Source organism: Piliocolobus tephrosceles, chromosome 1 (assembly GCF_002776525.5).
Source record: "Piliocolobus tephrosceles isolate RC106 chromosome 1, ASM277652v3, whole genome shotgun sequence".
In the NCBI taxonomy this organism is placed as follows: domain Eukaryota; kingdom Metazoa; phylum Chordata; class Mammalia; order Primates; family Cercopithecidae; genus Piliocolobus; species Piliocolobus tephrosceles.
This window is the reverse complement of record NC_045434.1, coordinates 142030626-142049524: the sequence shown is the minus strand read 5'-3', so window position 1 is coordinate 142049524 and position 18899 is coordinate 142030626. Positions and strand designations below refer to the sequence as shown.

The 18899-nt window shown below is 34.8% G+C and overlaps 1 pseudogene; it reads right to left on the bottom strand.

Annotated features, from left to right (window-relative positions):
• Positions 1-575: 575 nt before the first annotated feature.
• On the bottom strand, positions 576-1691 carry LOC111539586 (annotated as a pseudogene).
• Positions 1692-18899: the final 17208 nt, after the last annotated feature.

The following is an 18899-nucleotide window of genomic DNA, read 5'->3' as shown; positions in this document are numbered from 1 at the left end:
AAAGATTTTTCCCAAAATGAAAATACTAAAACTAAATTAAAATACACAGTTTTTCACACAAGATAAAATTTGACAAGTGAAAGTTTAATATGTCCCAGTTGACCATGTGTGAAAATGCAAAGTAGGTATTAAAACCGATATGTCCAAGATTTAAAACCAGTTTGTAATTGGGGGGAACATCTAAATCCTTAATTAAAAAACATAAATGAAGTGAAAGCTTTAAACTGATACACACTGTTCACATCTGTATTTCAAATTTAGAAATGCATATATGCAAGCAGCAATAAAAAAGTATTCATGAAGAATGTGTCATCTCTGAAAATTATGAAAACATCCCTGCTACCAATATATTTCTAAATACAAAATTGCCTGCCATATTTGTTTCTTCTGTGTAGCATGAGAAGTTCATTTTAACAACTGATAAAATTCAACTGATAAAATTCAGTCTTTAGGTGTGAATGGTATGAATGACAGTCTTTTAAAAAATTTCTCTTAGTCATTTGGAATCCTTAAGCATGCAAAAGCTTTGAACATAAAGGTTCACAGATAAACCGGGGTTGTCTTGTGGTGTCCAGTTAAGCCAGAGCTGGAAATGTCTCTGGGTCATCCAGGAGCTGAACCACTTCACTTGTCGGTCCTGCTGCCGCAGTTCAGACGTCTGCCACACCCATGTCTACCTCATCCTCCCTCACCATCAGGTTCTGGGCAGCCAAGTTCTCCAAAATTAACCTTCAACTGAGACATTACATCATTTGCTGGCTTCTGGAAAAGACGATCCATAACAGAATCTGTAGCATGAGCCTCTTCACTCTTTGATTTATGAAAAACAACTTTCATCTTCTACTGCCCTTCAGCAGCTTCATTTGGTTTTCAGATATTAAATTCCACTTTGACCACTCCTTATTTTGAATAGTCTTCCACTCATCAAGAATCATCTCTTCAGGAACCTCTTTCTTTATCTCTTCAACGTCACTCTCCTTATTTTCAGTGTCTGCCACTGGATGGTCTTCACCTCAGTCACATTTGATCAATCCAAATCAGTTAATTCATCTTTCACAGTTCCCCAGTAGTGAGGTCTACTGCCTCCACGTTTGTCCTCATGTTTCAGGACAGATCTATCACTTCAGCTATGCCTATAAAATTCACATTTGCCATGGGAATCAAATCCATCTCCTCAGCCCATTCCATGTCCGCAGCACCCTTGACCTCTTCCAAGACCACCACGGCGTCGACAGTCAATAATCTGTCTATCAACTGAAAATTTGCGTCCACCCTTTTCTTCAAGTGGCTTTTCAAATCTTTATTCCAGAGCTGATTGTCTTTCTGGTCTTCTATTAATTACTTTTCCTTCAACCCGAAGTTGTTGATCAGGTCTTCTTCCAACTCATCTTATTCCTTCTTTCTTAAGCACGATGAGCACCTGTGTCTCTTTCTTGTCAACCACGCCAACGCTGGGGCGTAGTGGTTTCTTGCGGTCTTTCTGGGACTCTTTACACAGCTGTTAGCCTGCCATGTTGGAGGGCCTGAGCTGTGCTCTTGGCCCCAGGGCCCCCATTGTCACTCCTGCTGCCATTTATTTTTTATTCTCCCCTGACTTCAGCACCTCAAAGAGGTCCACTTCATCATCACACAACTGGTCAAAGTGGTTGGTGACCAATTCAGCCACAGCCTGCCTGTAAGTGCCCAGGCATCATGGTGGCTCAGTGACATATTCCTCCATGGGTTGCAACAGGCTATGCCAAGCCAAGAGCGCCTGCCTCAGCTTTTCCTACACTATCCAGTTTTTATGTTCTCACCAATTTTTTAAATCAATGTTTTATGATTTTTATTATAAAGATCTTTCACTTCTTCAATTGAAGGTTTATTTCTATGTGTTTCACTTTATTTATAGCTATTATATATGAGATTATTTTCTTTTTCTTCTAGATTGTTTGCTGTTGGCATATATAAATGCTACAGATTTTTGTAAGTTAATTTTGTATCTTGCAACTTTATTGAATTTGTCAGTTCTAATAGTATTTTGGTGGGGTGCTCAAATTTTTCCAAATATAAGATTATAACCACTGCAAATAAAGATAATTTCACTTCTTTCTTTCCAATTTTGATGCCTTTCATTACTTTCTCTTGTTTAATTCCTCTGGCTAGAATTTCCACTACTGTGTTGGATAAAAGTGGGCATGCTGGTTTTGTTCCAGATCTAAGAGAAAACGCTCTCAGCTTTTCCCTATTCAATATACTATCTGTGGGTTTTTATTGTGTCGAGGTATGTTCCTTCTATATCTAGTTTTATAAGAATTTTTATCAGGAAAGGATGTTGAACTGTATCAATGAACTTTTTGGCATTAACTAAAATCATCATATATTAATAGATTTGTACTTCATTCTGTTGATGTGATGTCTCATATTTATTTATTAGTATATGGTGAACCATTCTTGCATTCCTGGGATGAATCTCATTTGATCATTACAGATAAACTTCCTAATGTGTTGTTGGATTTGGTTTGCTAATATTTAATTAAGGATATTTGCGCCTATGTTCATGAGTGATATTGGCTTGTAGTTTTTTTCTTTTGACATGTTTTTGTCTGGATTTAGTATCAGGGTAATACTGGTCTCATAGAATGAGTTTGAAAGTACTCCCTCCTTGATTTTGTAGAATAGTTTTAGCAGAATTGGTATTAGTTATTCTCTAAATGTTTGATAGAATTAAACAGTGAAGCCTCAGATCCTAGGATATTCTTTGATGGGAGACTTTTTATTACTGCTTCCGTCTAATTACTTGTTATTTGCCTTTTCAGGTTTTGAATTTCTTCATGACTAAATATTGGAAGGTTGTATGTGTTTAGGAATTTGCCCATTTCTTGTAGGTTCTTATTTATCAGCATATAATTGCTCATAATATTCTCTGGTGATCATTTGAATTACTTTGGTATCAGCTGTAATGTCTCATATTTCATCTCTAGTTTTATTCATTTAGGTCTTTTCTTTTTATTTGTTAGTTTGGCTAAAAGTTTGATCTTTTTTTCTATCTTTTCAAAAAACCAACTTTTCATTTCCTTGCTCTTTTATTTATTTATTTTTTTTAGTGTTGATTTTATTTATTTGTGCTCTGATCTGTATTATTTCTCCTACTAATTTTGGGTTTGGTTTGCTCTTGCTTTTCTAGTTCTTAAAGATGCATTATTCTGTTACTAATTTGATGTGTTTCTACTTTCTTTGGTGTAGGCATTTGTCGTTATAAACTTCTCTCTTAGTATTGCTTTTGATGTATTCCACAGATTTTGGTATGTTTTATTTCCAATTTCATTTGTTTCAAGATATTTTGTAAATTTTCTTCTTAATTTCTTTATTAAACAAATGATTACTGGGGAGCATATTGTTTAATATCATGTGTTTATATAGCTCCAAAATTCCTCCTATTGTTGATTTCTAGTTCAATTCCATTGTGGTTAAAATAATACTTGGTATGATTTTATTCTTTTTGAATGTTTTTGTGGTCTAACATGTGACCTATTCTTGAGAATGTGTATGTGCTGAGGAGACGAATTTATTTTTCACCTTTTGGAAAAATATTCTATAAATATCTGTTGGGTCCCTTTGATGTATAGAGCAGATTAAGTGTAATGTTTATTTGTTGATTTTCTGTCTGTATGACCTTTTCAATGCTGAAAGTGGGGTGAACTCCCAAGGTATTGATATATTGGGGTCTATCTTTTTCTTTAGCTCAAATAATATTTGGTTTATACATCTGGGTGCTCCAGTGTTGGGTGTATACATAGTTTACAATTGTTATACTCTCCTGCAGAATTGATCTCTTTGTCATATAATGACCTTTTTACCTCTTTTTTATCAGTTTTTTTCTTGAACTCTATTTTATTTGATATCATTATAAGCACTTCTAGAGCTCCTTTTTGCTTTACATTGGCATAGAATATCATTTTTTATACCTTTTTTATTTTAGTCTATGTGTCTTTATGGGTGAAGTGAGTTTTTATAGGCAGCACATAGTAGGGTCTTGCTTTTATATCCATTTAGCCACTCTATGTCTTTTGATTTAATTTAGTCCATGTATATGCAATGTTATTATTGATAAAAAAGCATTTAATACTGCTATTTTGTTATTTATCTTCCAGTTGTTTTGTTGGTCCTCTTTTTCTTTTTTTCTTCTTTCCTTTCTGTGTTCCTTTCTGTATAAGTGATTTTGCCTGATAGTGTATTTATTAGTCTGTTCTCACACTGCTATAATGATACTACCTGAGACTATGTGATTTATGAGCAAAGGAAGTTTATTAGATTCAAAGTTCTGCATGGCTGGGTAGGCTTCAGGAAACTTACAATTATGGTATAAGGCAAAGAGGGAGCAAGGCATATATCTTACATGGCAGCAAGAGAGAGAGGGAGTGCAGGGGAGACTGCCACTTTTAAAACCATCAGAGCTCATTAGAGCTCACTCACTGTCATGAGAATGGCATGGGGAAAACTGCCCCATGATCCCATCACCTCCCATCAGGTCTCTCCCTCAATACATGGGGATTACATTTCAAGAGGAGATTTGGGTGGGAACACAGAGACAAACCATATTAATATATTTTAATGTATTGCTTTTTTATTTTTTGTGTACCTGTTATAGTTTTTTATTTTGTGGTTACTATAAGGCTTGCAAATATCATCTTATAATCAATTATTTTAGACTGATGACAAGTTAACTCTGATTATAAAGAAAAGAAAAAACAAACAAGCAAAGACAAAACTAAAAGACTCTCATAACTTAACTCTTGACTTTTTCTCTACTTCTTGACTTTTTCTTGTCTGTCTTCTTATATTGTCTATTTCTTAAAAAGGCATTGTAGTTATTATTTTTGATAGGTTTGCCATCCAGTCTTCTTGCTAAACATGTGAATGGCTTACATACCACAATTACAATTTTAGAGTATTCTGTATTTGTCTTTGCACTTAGTATTACTAGTGATTTTTATATCTTCATATGATTTCTTATTGTTTATTGATGTCCTTTGCTTTCAGATTAAAGATTTCCCTTTAGCATTTCTTATAAGACAAATCTGATATTGACAAAATCTCTTAGCTTTTGTTTGTCTGGAAGTGTATTTAGTACTCCTCCATGTTTGAATAACAGTTTTGCTGGATATAATATTCAAGGTTAGAAGATTTTCCCTTCAGCATATTGTATATGTCATATCACACTCTCCTGGACTGTAAGTTTTCTGTGAGAAGTCTGCTGCATTCATATTAAAGTTGCATTGCATGTTTTTTGCTTATTTATCTTGCTACTTTTATGATTTTTTAAAATCCTTGACCTTTGAGAGTTTTGCTAATATATGCCTTGAGGTTCTTATTCATATTGAGTCTACTTGGTGTTCTACGTGCTTCTTGTACCAGGATATTCATGTTTATCTTGGTTTGGAAAGTTCTTTGTTATCATTTATTTCAATAAACTGTTTACCTAAATCTCTCTCTCTCTCTACATCCTCTTTAAGGTGAATAAATCATAAGTGTGCTTTTTTGAGGCTATTTTTTAGATCTTATAGGTATGCTTTATTCTTTTTTCTCCTTTGTGTAGTTTCATAGAGCCTATCTTCAAATTAATTATGTCTTCTGCTTGATCAGTTCTGCTGGTAAGAGTCTCTAATACACTTTTCAGTTTTTCAATGGAATTTTTCGTCTCCATAATTTCTGCATTTTTCTCATTATTTCAATGTCTTTGTTAAATTTGTCTAATACAATTCTGAATTCCTTATTTGTGTTACCTTGAAGTGTGCTGAGTTTCCTCAAGACAGCTGTTTTAAATTCTCAGTTTGAAAGGTCACATATCTCCATCACTCTTGGATTCATCACTGGTGCCTTATGTAATTTGTTAGTGAGGTCATGTTTTTCTAGATATTCTTGATGCAATAAAGGTTCATTGCTGTCTGGGCATTGAAATGTTAGGTATTTATTCAAATCTTCACAATCTGAGCTGTCTTTGAGAAAGCTTTTCATATATGCAAAGTGCTGTGATCTAAGTCTGTGGTCACTGTAGTTGTATCAGCACTAGCAATGAACTGTGCCCAACAATGCTGCAACTCTTGCCAACTTCTAGAGACACCACCTGAGTGGGCTTGTGTAAGATAACGGAGAGTTTCCTGAGTTAATGGGCAAAGTCTTTCTTCCCTGTCTTTCCCCAGTCAGAAGGAGTCTGTCTCTGTGCTGGACTGCCTAGAGTTGGGGTAAGGATTCTATGACCACTCCTGTGGCCATCAAAACTGTCACTGCACTGGATCATACCTGAAGCCAGCACAGTACTGGACCTCACCCAAGGCCCATTTTAACTAAGGCCTGGTTACCACTGATGCTTATTCAAGTCCCATGGGCTCTTTAGTCAGCAGTTGATGAATCCTGCTGGGAGTGGGTTTTACCCTTCAGGGCATCAGATTCTTTTCTGGCCCAGGGTGGGCTTAGAAATGCCATCCAGGAACCAAAGCCTGAAAATGGACCTTCAGAAATCTGCTTCCTGCTTGATTTTACTGTGGCTGAACTGAACTGGAATTCAAGTTGTAAGACAAAGTCCTCTGTGTTTTTCTCTCTCCTTTTCCCACACAAAAGGAGGCTCCCTCTGAGTTGCACTGCCTGGAATCAGGGGAGGGGTGATGTAAGCACTTTCTTGTCCATCATAGCTGGTAGTATACTAGGTCACATGCATCCCAACTCCACTATCCCCAAGACCAGTGAGGTTCCAAGGCTTACCCAAGGACTGCAGTCCTTGTGGACTGGCTGCCTCTCAAATTGATTCTGGACCCCAGGCCACTTTAGGCAGCTGGGGGTGGAACATGTGGGGACTCATATTCCTCTCACTGGGACAGATAATACCCTTCTAGTGCAGAGCTGGTCTAAATGCTCCCTCTGTCAGTGCCAGAAGAACGCTGCCCTGTGTTGTATTCCACAATGGCAGCACTGAATTCTGATGCAAAATTCCACATATACTTTACTCTATCTGCCCTAAGCACACAGATCCTCATTCTGCATGACATTGACAGGAGATGGAGTAGAAGTGATATAAGCAAGCAAAACTGTCTTTCCTACCATCTTCAAAGCCTCATTGCTTGATATCATGTTAAAACCAGGTACTGTGACTACTCATCTAATTTCTTGGTTTTTATAAAAGTGCTTTCTTGAGTGAACAGTTGTTGAATTTGATGTTCCTTTTAGGGTATGATTGCTACAGGGTTCTGTTTGGCCATTTTTCTTCGCCTCTGACTCTATGATTCTAACCAACATTTTTAAACATCCAAACACAATTCGCAATTGTCACAGGAGACAAAATTGTCACAGGAGACTAATCCTAAGACTTAAGCAGTGTCTCCAAACTCGTAAAGCAGACCATAAAACAGAGAGCCCTGTACTTCCCTGCTCCCCCATTTACATTTCAATTTTCCCTTCTAACCACAACCGTCTTCATCAGGAACACTGCAAGAACCCACAGGTTGGTACCAGTATGGGTCTTTTGAGCCTTCTGGCTACTCCATGACTGCAGATGACTGAGTCCCTTCTGAGTCTCTCCTGAGTCTCCCCTGAGTCCTGGACCTTCTAGTTTGCTGAGTGCTGAGTTTCATTCAGCCAGTTGTTCTCACTCCTTGGCAAAGTTTTAAGACTTTTCATTTCTTAAGACTTTTCATTTCTCCCCTAAGGGAGCAATCACTCTGTGATGTATGCATGCTTATAAATGTGTGTGCCGTTTCTCCTTTAATATCCCTTGTGAGTTGATTTTTTAGTAAACCTTCAGAGAGTGAAGGGGGAGGTTTCTCTTGATTCTGTATTTTTGAAACTGTGTGCAGTTATCACCAAAGCCACTCTGCTTTTTTGGATGTCATAGTAATGGGAACCAAGGACCTGATAAGCTAATAGAAGGGTAAGAACTTCTTACAGATTAGGCTCCCAGGCTCTCTTTTTGTGATCTAGTCAAGCAGATGGTAAAAAAATAAAAATCACTATTTATCTCCTTTACAAAATCGTGATTAATGGGAAAAAAATAATTTGTGTGATTGGTCTTGGATATAGCCACACTGGTGTACATTTTGGTTTTGAATTGAATCGCTATTAAAATAAGTACCCCATTGAAAATTCTAACTGTCAATGACCAAAATATAGATTATTTAAATTAGACTCCTAAATTTTAAAGAATATTTTAGAAATATATTATTCTTAATAAATTGCTTTATTCATAGTCATGAAAAGATTAAGTTTACACTAAAACACATATAATTGTGCCATGGTTAGCCTTAGAAATTCTCTTGATGATAATGAAGAGCAAAAAACTGACCTGAAACAAAGTTCAAATCCTTGGTATACTCAAACTGCCTCTTTGGATCCCCTGGATAATCAACCAAAAATCACTTTACCCTATGCTCCAGTGGCTAAGGTCCTGCACTTTCCTGGTTACCACACAGGTGTAATTCCCAGTCAGATAACCGATATCATTTGTTTTAAATTATTTGTATGACCCTTAACCTTTAGGTATACCCATTTTTAATTCGTCCTTTTCCTTTCAATGGATAGTTTTAATTTTCTGTCCTTTCTGTCTGTGGAGTATGCAAGGCTTTTGGGCCTGTATGGATAGGCACTCAGATGAGAGGATGACACCTTAAAGAATATGATCAGAGAGGTACGGGTTGTATTCCATTTGTGACTAGCAAGATTGTTTTTCCTTTGAGCTGTCTTTGGGGCTGTTCTGAATCTTGCAAAGACTGCTTTATACCTAGTTCATCCTCAGTTAAGTCAAATGCCATTTAGTTGATGCAAATTTAGTAATACTTTTAAAATAAAACTAGGTTAAGATTGTTAGCAAAATAAAATTAGAATGTCTTTGGAATTTGCAGTATTATGAAATGATTCACACATTTTGCCTGGGACTACTGGCCAGACAGGTTTAGGTTATTTCTGCTAGATGTTTTAAGTTCATAAAACTATTGCTTGTTTGATTTTTCTGTAAATTAAAGCTATAAGAATTGGCTACTGAGCACTGCTGAAGGTTTGTACACATACTAATGTAAGCCTGTCTTTGTTTTTAAGCTTCTGCACCCTAAGATCTAGAGGTAGACATGGTAATGCCTGGGAACATATCCTAGCATCTAGACCAGCAGCACCAATCATAATCAAGCCCAATATATTCTTGTCCTCCTAGTCCCATCTTTGTCTCCTTGCTAGGTTAGGAGAGGTTATATCCTTCAGATCTGTCCTCTGTCTTATGCTCTATACTTTCATGTAAATTTAGCACTCAGTCAGGCTCTTTCCTTTAGGCATTCTTGGGTACCACATGGATACTGAGGTTACAGGGAAACTGAGGAAGATGTTGTGGGGGATGCCTGTATCATAGTTTCAAAATTCTTCTTAATAATTTAAAATCTTAAGAGCATGTTATGTTAAATTAAGTAATAGATAACTATAAAATGTCTGTGTCATTTCTGAGTATGTTAAAATGCTGAAACATTAATTATTACACATATATTTATGTTTATATACTTTGACACCTTAATTTTATATGGTACAGAAAAGCTAAATGTATTTAGACCTGTTAATTAAAAAAAACAATTGAGATTAAAATTATAAAATGGTTTTCACCAACAAATACTGGTATGAAACAGTTCAAAATGACTTACTTTCTAGTTTTTTCATAAGAAAATGAGGGTTACTAAGAATGTATATACATAATTAAAACTACTCCATATAAAAGAAACAATTCTATATTCAAAGCATATAAAGAAAGTAATTTTTCCCCCAAGGTAGAATGCCCCCCCAAAAAGAAGTAAAGGGAAAAACCAAAGGCTAAAGTAAGTTGTAGAAGATTTGTGAAAAATTAATCTCATGAAAAAAAATTTTATGTGTGATCAAGTTTGCTGAAATTAGAAGAAAATTATTCATATTTTTTTCTAAAAAATGAACATTAATATCAAAAGCACACTGACAGAAGGTTAGAATCTGGGCTCTTGTGTTGGAAGAACAAGGTTTTCTCACAGCATTGATATTCTCTTTAATAGAAAATTATAAAAGGTTTTTATTAACTTTTTAGGTAACTGACCTAGGAAACAGAGGTTCTGTTCCATGTTTCATGAAGATATTTTCTTGTGCTTTGTGCCTTTAAAATCTTTTGTCATTTTGGTTTTAATTCATAATGTCCTGTGATCCTCTTTTGATCAAATGCTTTAAAACTCTGATATTTGACAAACTTCACAAAATTAAATTTGAAATTATAAAATCAAGTATTTTTGACCCAAACTAATTTGGACATAACAGGAACTCCTGGAAAGCCAAAGGAGACATATTAGGGTTATTTGGTATGTTAAAATTATACAGAAAGCATGAGTTAAAAATGATGTTTAGTGTTCTTTAAGTTATATTTATATAAATGCATTATTAATACATTAATACAATCCAAAATTGTATAATATTTTTAAATTCTGACATGTCTTGGTATATGTTATAAGTCATAATTATGTTTATTATGTTAAGTCATTGTTTGCTACAGAAATATAAACATAATTTCTGGTCAATTGTACCTTTAATCATGACTACTCTAAGTTTTTGTCATCCACAGTTAATATACATAATTAAAACTACTAGATGTAAAAGAAACAATTCTGTATGCAGAGCATATGAAGAAAGTAATAGTTTTCATAAGGTACAATGGGCCCCCAAAAATGTATAGGACAAAATCAAAGGTTTCTTTTTCTAGTGCTTGTAAAAGATATGTCTACTATATACTATATCATTTACTAAATATATTAAAGCCTATTGACTGTGCAGTGCTATTTTTTTTAATGTGGATACTTTAATTTAAAAAATAATTTATTGCTAAAATATGCTAATATAATCTGAGACTTCAATGAGTTGTAATCTTTTTGCTGGTGGAGGGTGTGGCCTCAGTATTGATGGCTGCTGAGTGATCAGGGTGATGATTGCTGAAGTCTGGGTTGGCTGTGGCAATTTTTGAAAATAAGACAAAAATGAAGTTTGCCACATCGAGTGATTATTTTATAAATGATTTCTCTGTAGTATGCAATACTGCGGGAGAGCATTTTACCCAAGGTAGAACTTCTTTCAAAATAGGAGTCAATTCTCTCAAACCGTGCCACTGGTTTACCAACTAATTTAATGGAATATTCTGAATCCTTCATTGTCATTTCAACAATATTCACAGGATCTTCACCAAAAGTAGATTTCATTTCACGTGACCAAGTTGTCTGCTCTTCCATAAGAAGCAACTATTCACTGGTTTAATATTTACTGTGAGACTGCAGTAGGTCAGTTATAATTTCAGGCTTCATTTCTAATTCTAGTTTTCTTGCTATTTCTATCATACCTGCCATTACTTCCTCCACTGGAGTCTTGAAACTCCACCAAGTCATCCATGAGGGTTGAAATCAACTTCTTCCAATCTCCTGTTAATGTTGATATTTTGAATTCCTCCCATAAATCACAGATGTTCTTAATGGTATCTAGAATGATTAATCCTTTTCAAAGTTTTACTTTGCCCAGATTCATCAAAGGAATCCCTATCTATAATAGTATTTATAGCCTTGCAAAAAGTATTTCTTTAATAATAAGAAGTGAAAATTGAAATTACCCCTTGATCTGTGGTTGCAGAATGGATGATGTGTTAGCAGGAATGAAAACAACAATAATCTTCCTCTACATCCCCTTCAGAGCTTGGGTAACCAAATGTTATGGTTTATTGAATTTTCAATAAATTGATGAGATTATTGAATTTTCAATAAACAGCAGTATTTTGAAAGAAGCCTTTTTTTTTTTTTTTTCTGCACAGTAGGTTTTATCAGTGGACCTAAAGTATTCAGTAAACCATACTCTAAACAGATGTGCTGTCATCCAGGTTTTGTTCCACTTATAGAGCACAGGAAGAGTAGATTTAGTGTAATTCTGAAGTGCCCTAATATTTTCAGAATCACAAATAATCACTGACTAGAAGTTAAAGTCACCAGCTGCATTAGCCCCTAACAAAAGAGTCAGTCTGTCCTTTAAAGCTCTGAAGCCAGGCATTGACTTCTCTCTAGCTATGAAAGTCCTATATGGCATCTTCTTCCTATATAAGGCTGTTTGATCTACACTGAAATTATGCTGTTTAGTGTAGCCACCTTCATCAATTATCTAAGCTAGATCGTCTGGATAATTTGCTGCAACTTCTACACCAGCACTTGCTGCTTCACGTCACACTTTTATGTTACAGAGATGGCTGCCTTTCTCAAACCTCATGAACTAACCTCTGCTAGCTTCAGACTTCTCTTCTGCGGGATTGTCGCTTCTCTCAACTTTCATATAATTGAAGAGAGTTAGGCACTTGTTTTGGATTAGGCTTTGGCTTATGAAAATGTTACAGCTGATTTACTCTTCCCTTCACACCACAAAACACTTTTCCATATCAGCAATAAGGCTGTTTTGCTTTCTTATCTAAGGTGTGTTCATTTCCTTCCAGAACTTTTCCTTTGTATTCACGCTTTGGCAAAATGTTTTGCACAAGAGTCCTAGAATTTAGCCTCTCTGTTTTTGACATGTCTTCTTAACTGAGCTTAATCATTTCTAGCTTTTGATTTAATGTGAGACACTTGAAACTCTTCCTTCACTTGAACACGTAGAGACCAATGTAGGGTTATTACTTGTCCTAATTTCAATATATTTCAGGAAATAGAGACACCTGAAGAGAGGGAGACAGAGATGGGGAAATGGCTGGTCAGTGGAGCAGTCAGATTACATACAACATTGGTTAACCTTGACGTCTTAACATGGGTGCAGTTTATGGCACTTCAAAATAATTACAATGTTAACATCAAGATTACTGATCACATATCATCAAAGCAGATATATTAATAATATGCAGTTTAAAATATTACAAGAATGATCAAAATGTGACACACAGACACTAAACCAGCAAATGCTGTTGGAAAAAAAAATAGCATAGATAGACTTGCTCAAAGTAGGGTTGCCAAAATTCTTAATTTTTAAAAAGCACAGTATCTGCAAAGAACAATAAAGCAAAGTGCAATAAAGCAAGATATCACTGTATATCACTTATGTGCAGCTATCACTATATATCCAGTATATAATAGGTAATATTTAGGGCTATAGAACTCAGTCATTGAGTGAAGGAGCCATAAACAATATCAACAAATGGGTGTGGCTTTGTTTTAATAAAACTATTTATAAAATCAGACTGTGAGGTATGTATACAAATATGTATCACTTATATATCACCTATTATAAGATAGCATTATTTTAGGCACTGTGGATGTAGCAATAACAATTTTAGATGGTGATTAGTGATATAATTACTGTTTTATGTGGAAGACTGGAAAGTGGTTGCCATTTTCAACCAGTTGGCCATGAAAGAACTCACTGAAAAGGTGACATTTTACCAAAATCTAGCAAAAGAAAGACAATCAGTCTGTCTATGGGAATCCAGGATACAGGCAGAGGAAAGGGAGGTAAGGAAATCCTAAGGCATGAGTATGGTTGCAGTATCATTGGAAGAACAGGAATGCCAGCATGGTTGGGGTTTAGAGAGTGAGGGGGTATGGAGATGCAATTATGAGGAGCCATAATGGACATCTGATTGCTTCTTGCGTGTGTATTTCAGACATGTGCTTCTTTTCTCTTACCTTGTTACACTGGCAGATATGCGTTATGATTCTTTCACATTGATCTCCCATGTACATGACAAACACATTTGATTTTGTTTATCTGCTAACCCAGCACTTTGCCAAGTATTTAATAATTCGTTATCAAAAGCTCACAAACATGCAAGATATCCTGTGACCGCTGTTTTTATATTATTATACATACACTATATATATATATTTATGATGTTCATATATAGTCATGGCAAACTTAAATAGGTTAATACATATTATTTGTTGATATCTTCTTGTTTGGTAAGTTTACTTTTATGAAAGACTATAGAACACAATATTTGAATTCTAGAGTACTTTCAAGATTTAAAAGTCAATATGAACATCATACACATCATTCCATTGAGCAGATACAGTCCATTTATGATGAAGTTCACATTTTAATGTCTGATTCATAAAGGAAAATAAAATTCAGAGTATTTTCTCTTCCCCACGTTATCATACTTTTAAATGTAGTTATTTGGATGCAGTAATTTTATATTGTTAAGGGAGATAATTTGTCAAAGTAGTTTTTTGTTTGTTTCTCTTTATGTAGCTATTCTTGTTATTTTCCTAATGATTTTATTAATCACATTTGGGTTAAGAATTTGGAATCTTGTTTTCTATGATTTGACCTGTTATGCCTACATATTTCTGCTTTAAATATCATAAAACAATATATTCTAACATTGCTCTATTCCTCATTTTCATTCTGATTTGTTGGTCAGATAAAAACAAAAACTGTTATGTCAAATCTACACTGCAGGGTATTCTTTCTAGAAACACGGAATACTGAGAATTACCAGAACTATCTCACATTTATTCTACACATTTTCACATTGCCTAGCTCCGTATTAACATAGTTATTTTAAATATTTAAGTAAAAATTTAAAAATCATTAATATATAATAATAATTCATTTAAAAATCTAAAAATAGCTATTCTAGAGAAATTATACTTTAATGAGAGCCAAGCAAAGTAAGGTTGCTGTTGTGCATGATCATTAAATTGGATGCAATAGTGACACTGACCCTATTAAGTTGTTGTGGGGATTAAAGTTATTTCATCTTACAGAATGCATAGCATAATGCAAGCCAAATATTCAGTGTATCAGTGTGATGATGATGACAAAAGCCTAACAAACAAATATGAGTAATCTTGTAAGTCGAGACAGAGGTTGCTCTTTAGGCCGTTGCTTGTTGTTAGTTTTTAAACAATTTTGATATGAATTTATAACTTCTTAATCTGTGTCCTAAAGATGATTGTAATAATTTTATAGCGTGCTGCCCCAAATTAGTTATTGTTCTGTTGATTATTGTTAATAAGAATAGAGAATTTTTCTAGTTGTCCCAGGAAAATTATGCTAATTAGAAATCTCTGAGTTTGTGCTTCTTCTGAGATTAATTTATTCATCATAATCAGTTAATCTCTATTCTTTACATAATTAGATAGCTTATGGTGGAGAGAAGGACCCTTTAGTTCTCTTAGAATGAAGAAGAATACTGTAGCTGACACTAGTGAAACTTAGAAGTTAGCTCAAAACCTACTTAGCATATAGCATCCATAATTGCATACCAGTTAATGCCGCTATCATTGTTTTCCTAAGTAAGAGAAGACTTCAAGAAATATTAGGAAATTGACTCTGAAAGAGTACAATGGTCTCATTTATGGGCAGTATTCTTTTATTTTATGAGTTTTTCAGAAATTAATATTAGTAGAGATAAACTTTATGAAAAGATTCTCTGCTACTTTCCTCATGCAGCCTAACCAGCTAGATCACTACATTTTATCTCTGAATGAGACATCATTACTGTTGTATTATTCTGGTTCTTTAATAGAGAAGGATGAGAAGTAGAAAGTCATACATTTTAAAGGTAAATAAATTCAATCAGTTGGCAATATAGAGTGAAAGAGTAAGTATAAGCAGAAAGAATGCAATTGACTTAACAAACGATCATTATTTTAATAGAACATCCATTATCCCAGGAGGGGGTGAGGGCCAGTGTCATTTAATTCCAAATCTCTTTTTATAAGCAACTAAAATAATCAAAAAACTTCTCTCCCAGAATTTCATTAAAAGAACAATTAAAATATGTATTTCAGGAAAAAAAACAACTTCAGCCTAGAAGTATGTACTGAAAGGCAATAAGAAGAAATATTCAAAGATATTGGTATAAACTTGGATATATTCAAATACATAGCTATTAAGCAAAATAGTTGATAATTTTGGTTAAGGTAGTGTATGAAAGTGACATGCCACTAAAATATTGGAAGAGCGTAACACGTTAAGTTTGGCAAGACAGAGGCACCAATTCTTTGAATATTTCTTCTTACATAGTTTAAGAGAAGGGCACAATCAAAGAAAGTAAGTGAATTGACTACAAAATTTTGTAGTTTTCCTACTCATATATCTATATATATACACACACACACACACGTATATGTTTATATATATTAAATCCTAATATTTTATCATAAATTTTCATCAAATTCAGTATTAACAAAATATGATTTGTAAAAAATGGCTTTCTAGGTGGCATGGTCTGGATGTTTTGCCCCCTCCGAATCTCATGTTGAAATGTGACCTCCAATGTTGGAGGTGGACCTAATGGGAGGTGTTTGAGCCATGAGGGTGGGTCCCTCATGAATGGCTTGATGCTCTTCCCATGGTTATGAGTGAGTTCTCACTCTATGAGTTGATGCAAGAGCTGATTGTTTAAAAGAACCTGGTACCTCTCTTACCATGAATTACACTGGCTTCCCCTTTGCCTTTCACTGACTGTAAGCTTCCCGAGGCCTTCACTAGAAGCTGAGTAGATGCTACACCATGCTAGTAGGGCCTGGAGAACTATGAGCCAAATAAACTTTTTTTTTTTTTTCATAAATTACCCAGTCTTGAGTAATGCTTTATAGCATTGAAACATGGACTAACACACTAGGCACGTGCATTCATTAGTAAAAGACGTTCATAATTTTTAAAATTCCAGCACTATTCACATTAGGAAAGATATGGAATCAACTCAAATGCCCATTAATGATAGACTGTATAAAGAAAATGTGATACATGTACACCATGGAATACTATGCAGCCATAAAAAGGAGCAAGATCATGTCCTTTGCAGAGACATGGATGGAGCTCGGAGCCATTATCCTCAGCAAACTAACACAGGAACAGAAAATCAAACACTGCATGTTCTCATTTATAATTGGGAGCTGAACAATGAGAACACATGGACATAGGGAGGGGAAAAACACACAGTGGGACCTTTGGGGGTTGGGAGGGGAGGGAGAGCATCCAGATAAATAGCTAATGCATGGGGGTTTAATACCTAGGCGATGGGTTGAAAGGTGCAGCAAATCATCCTGATACATGTTTACCTATGTAACAAACCTGCACGTCCTGCTCATGTATCCTGGAACTTAAAATAAAATGAGATAAAATAAAATAAAATATTTTTTTTTCAAATTAACGGTTACTGTACTCAATTTTTGTTCATTTTGGTTGTTTTATTTTATTTTTTTACTTCCAACTTTTATTACAGATTCACAGAGTACACGTGCAGGCTTGTTACAAGGGTATATTTCATTATGCTGAGGTTTGAGATGTAATTGATCTCGTCACCTAGGTAATAAGCATAGTATCGCATAGTTTTTCAACTCTTGCTCCTTTCTTCCCTCCCTACTCCAGTAGTTCCCGGTGTCTATTACTGGCATCTTTATGTTCTTGAGTACTCACTATCTAGTTCCTACGTACAAGTGAGAATATGCAGTATTTGGTTTTCTGTTCTTGAGTAACTTTGCTCAGGATAATGGCCTCCAGTTGTATCCATGTTGCTGCAAAGAACATTATTTTGTTCTTTTATTATGGCTGCATAGTATTCCATGGTGTATATTAGCACAATTCCTTTATCCAGTCTGCTGTTTATGGGCACCAAAGTTGATGGCATGTCCTTGCTATTGTGATTATTGCTGCAATGAACATATAAGTGCACGTGTCTTTTTGTTAGAAAAATTGATTTTCTTTTGGACATATACCTATAATGGGATTGCTGAATAGTAGTTGTGTATTAAGTTCTTTCAGAAATCTCCAAACTGCTTTCCACAGTGGCTGAATTAATTTACACTCCTACCAATGGTGTATAAGTGTTTTCTTTTCTCCATAGCTTCACCAGCATTTGTTGTTTTTTGGCTTTTTAATAATAGCCATTCTGACTGGTGTGGAATGATATCCTATTGTGGCTTTGATTTATATTTCTTTAGTGATTACTGATATGGAGCATCTTTTCTTTTTTATTTTTTTGTCACTCATATGTCTTCTTTTGAGAAGTGTCTATTCATGTTTTTTCCCCACTTTTTAATGGGGTTATTTGCTTTTTGCTTGTTGAATCGTTTAAGATTCTTATAGATTTTGGATATTAGACCTTTGTCAGATGCATAATTTATGCATTTTTTTCTATGATTCTGTAAGCTGTCTCTTTATTCTGCTGATAGTTGCATTTGCTGTGCTGAGCTCTTTAGTTTAATTATGTCTCACTTGTCAATATTTGTTTCTGTTGCAACTGTGTTCGAGGACTTAGTCATAAATTCTGTCTCAAGACTAATATCCAGAATGTTGTTTCCTAGGTTTTCTTATAGGATTTTTGTAGTTTGAGGTCTTACATATGAATCTTTAATGCATCTTTAAGTAATTTTTTATATACAGTGAAATACAGAAATCTAGTTTTATTCTTTTGCATATGGTTATGGTTAGCCAGCTATCCCAGCATCATTAATTAAATAAGGAATCCTTTCCCCATTGCTTATTTGAATCGACTTTGTTGAAGATCAGATGGCTGTAGGTATGAGGCTTTAAGAGTTCTCTTTTCTATTCTGTTGGTCTATGTGCCCTCTTCTAAAGTATCTAATCTTCTATACATTTTGATGTATTTGTAGAGTTAACTGTGTGAATAGCTCTTCTACATTAATCTAATTGTGTGTATTTTCCCTATTTCTTGAAGTGGCTTTAGATTTTAAAAAATACTGCTTTAGCCACTGCACCTGTAATCCCAGCTACTTGGGAGGCTGAGGTGGGTTGACTGCTTGAGACCAGGATTTTGAGATCAGCCTGTGCAGCATAGCAAGACATTCAGTCTCTGAAATAAGCAAACAAAAAAACCTAAGTAAGTATGGTGGCTTGAGCCAATAGTGTCCACCCAGGGGACTGATGTAGAAGGATTGATTGAACACATGAGT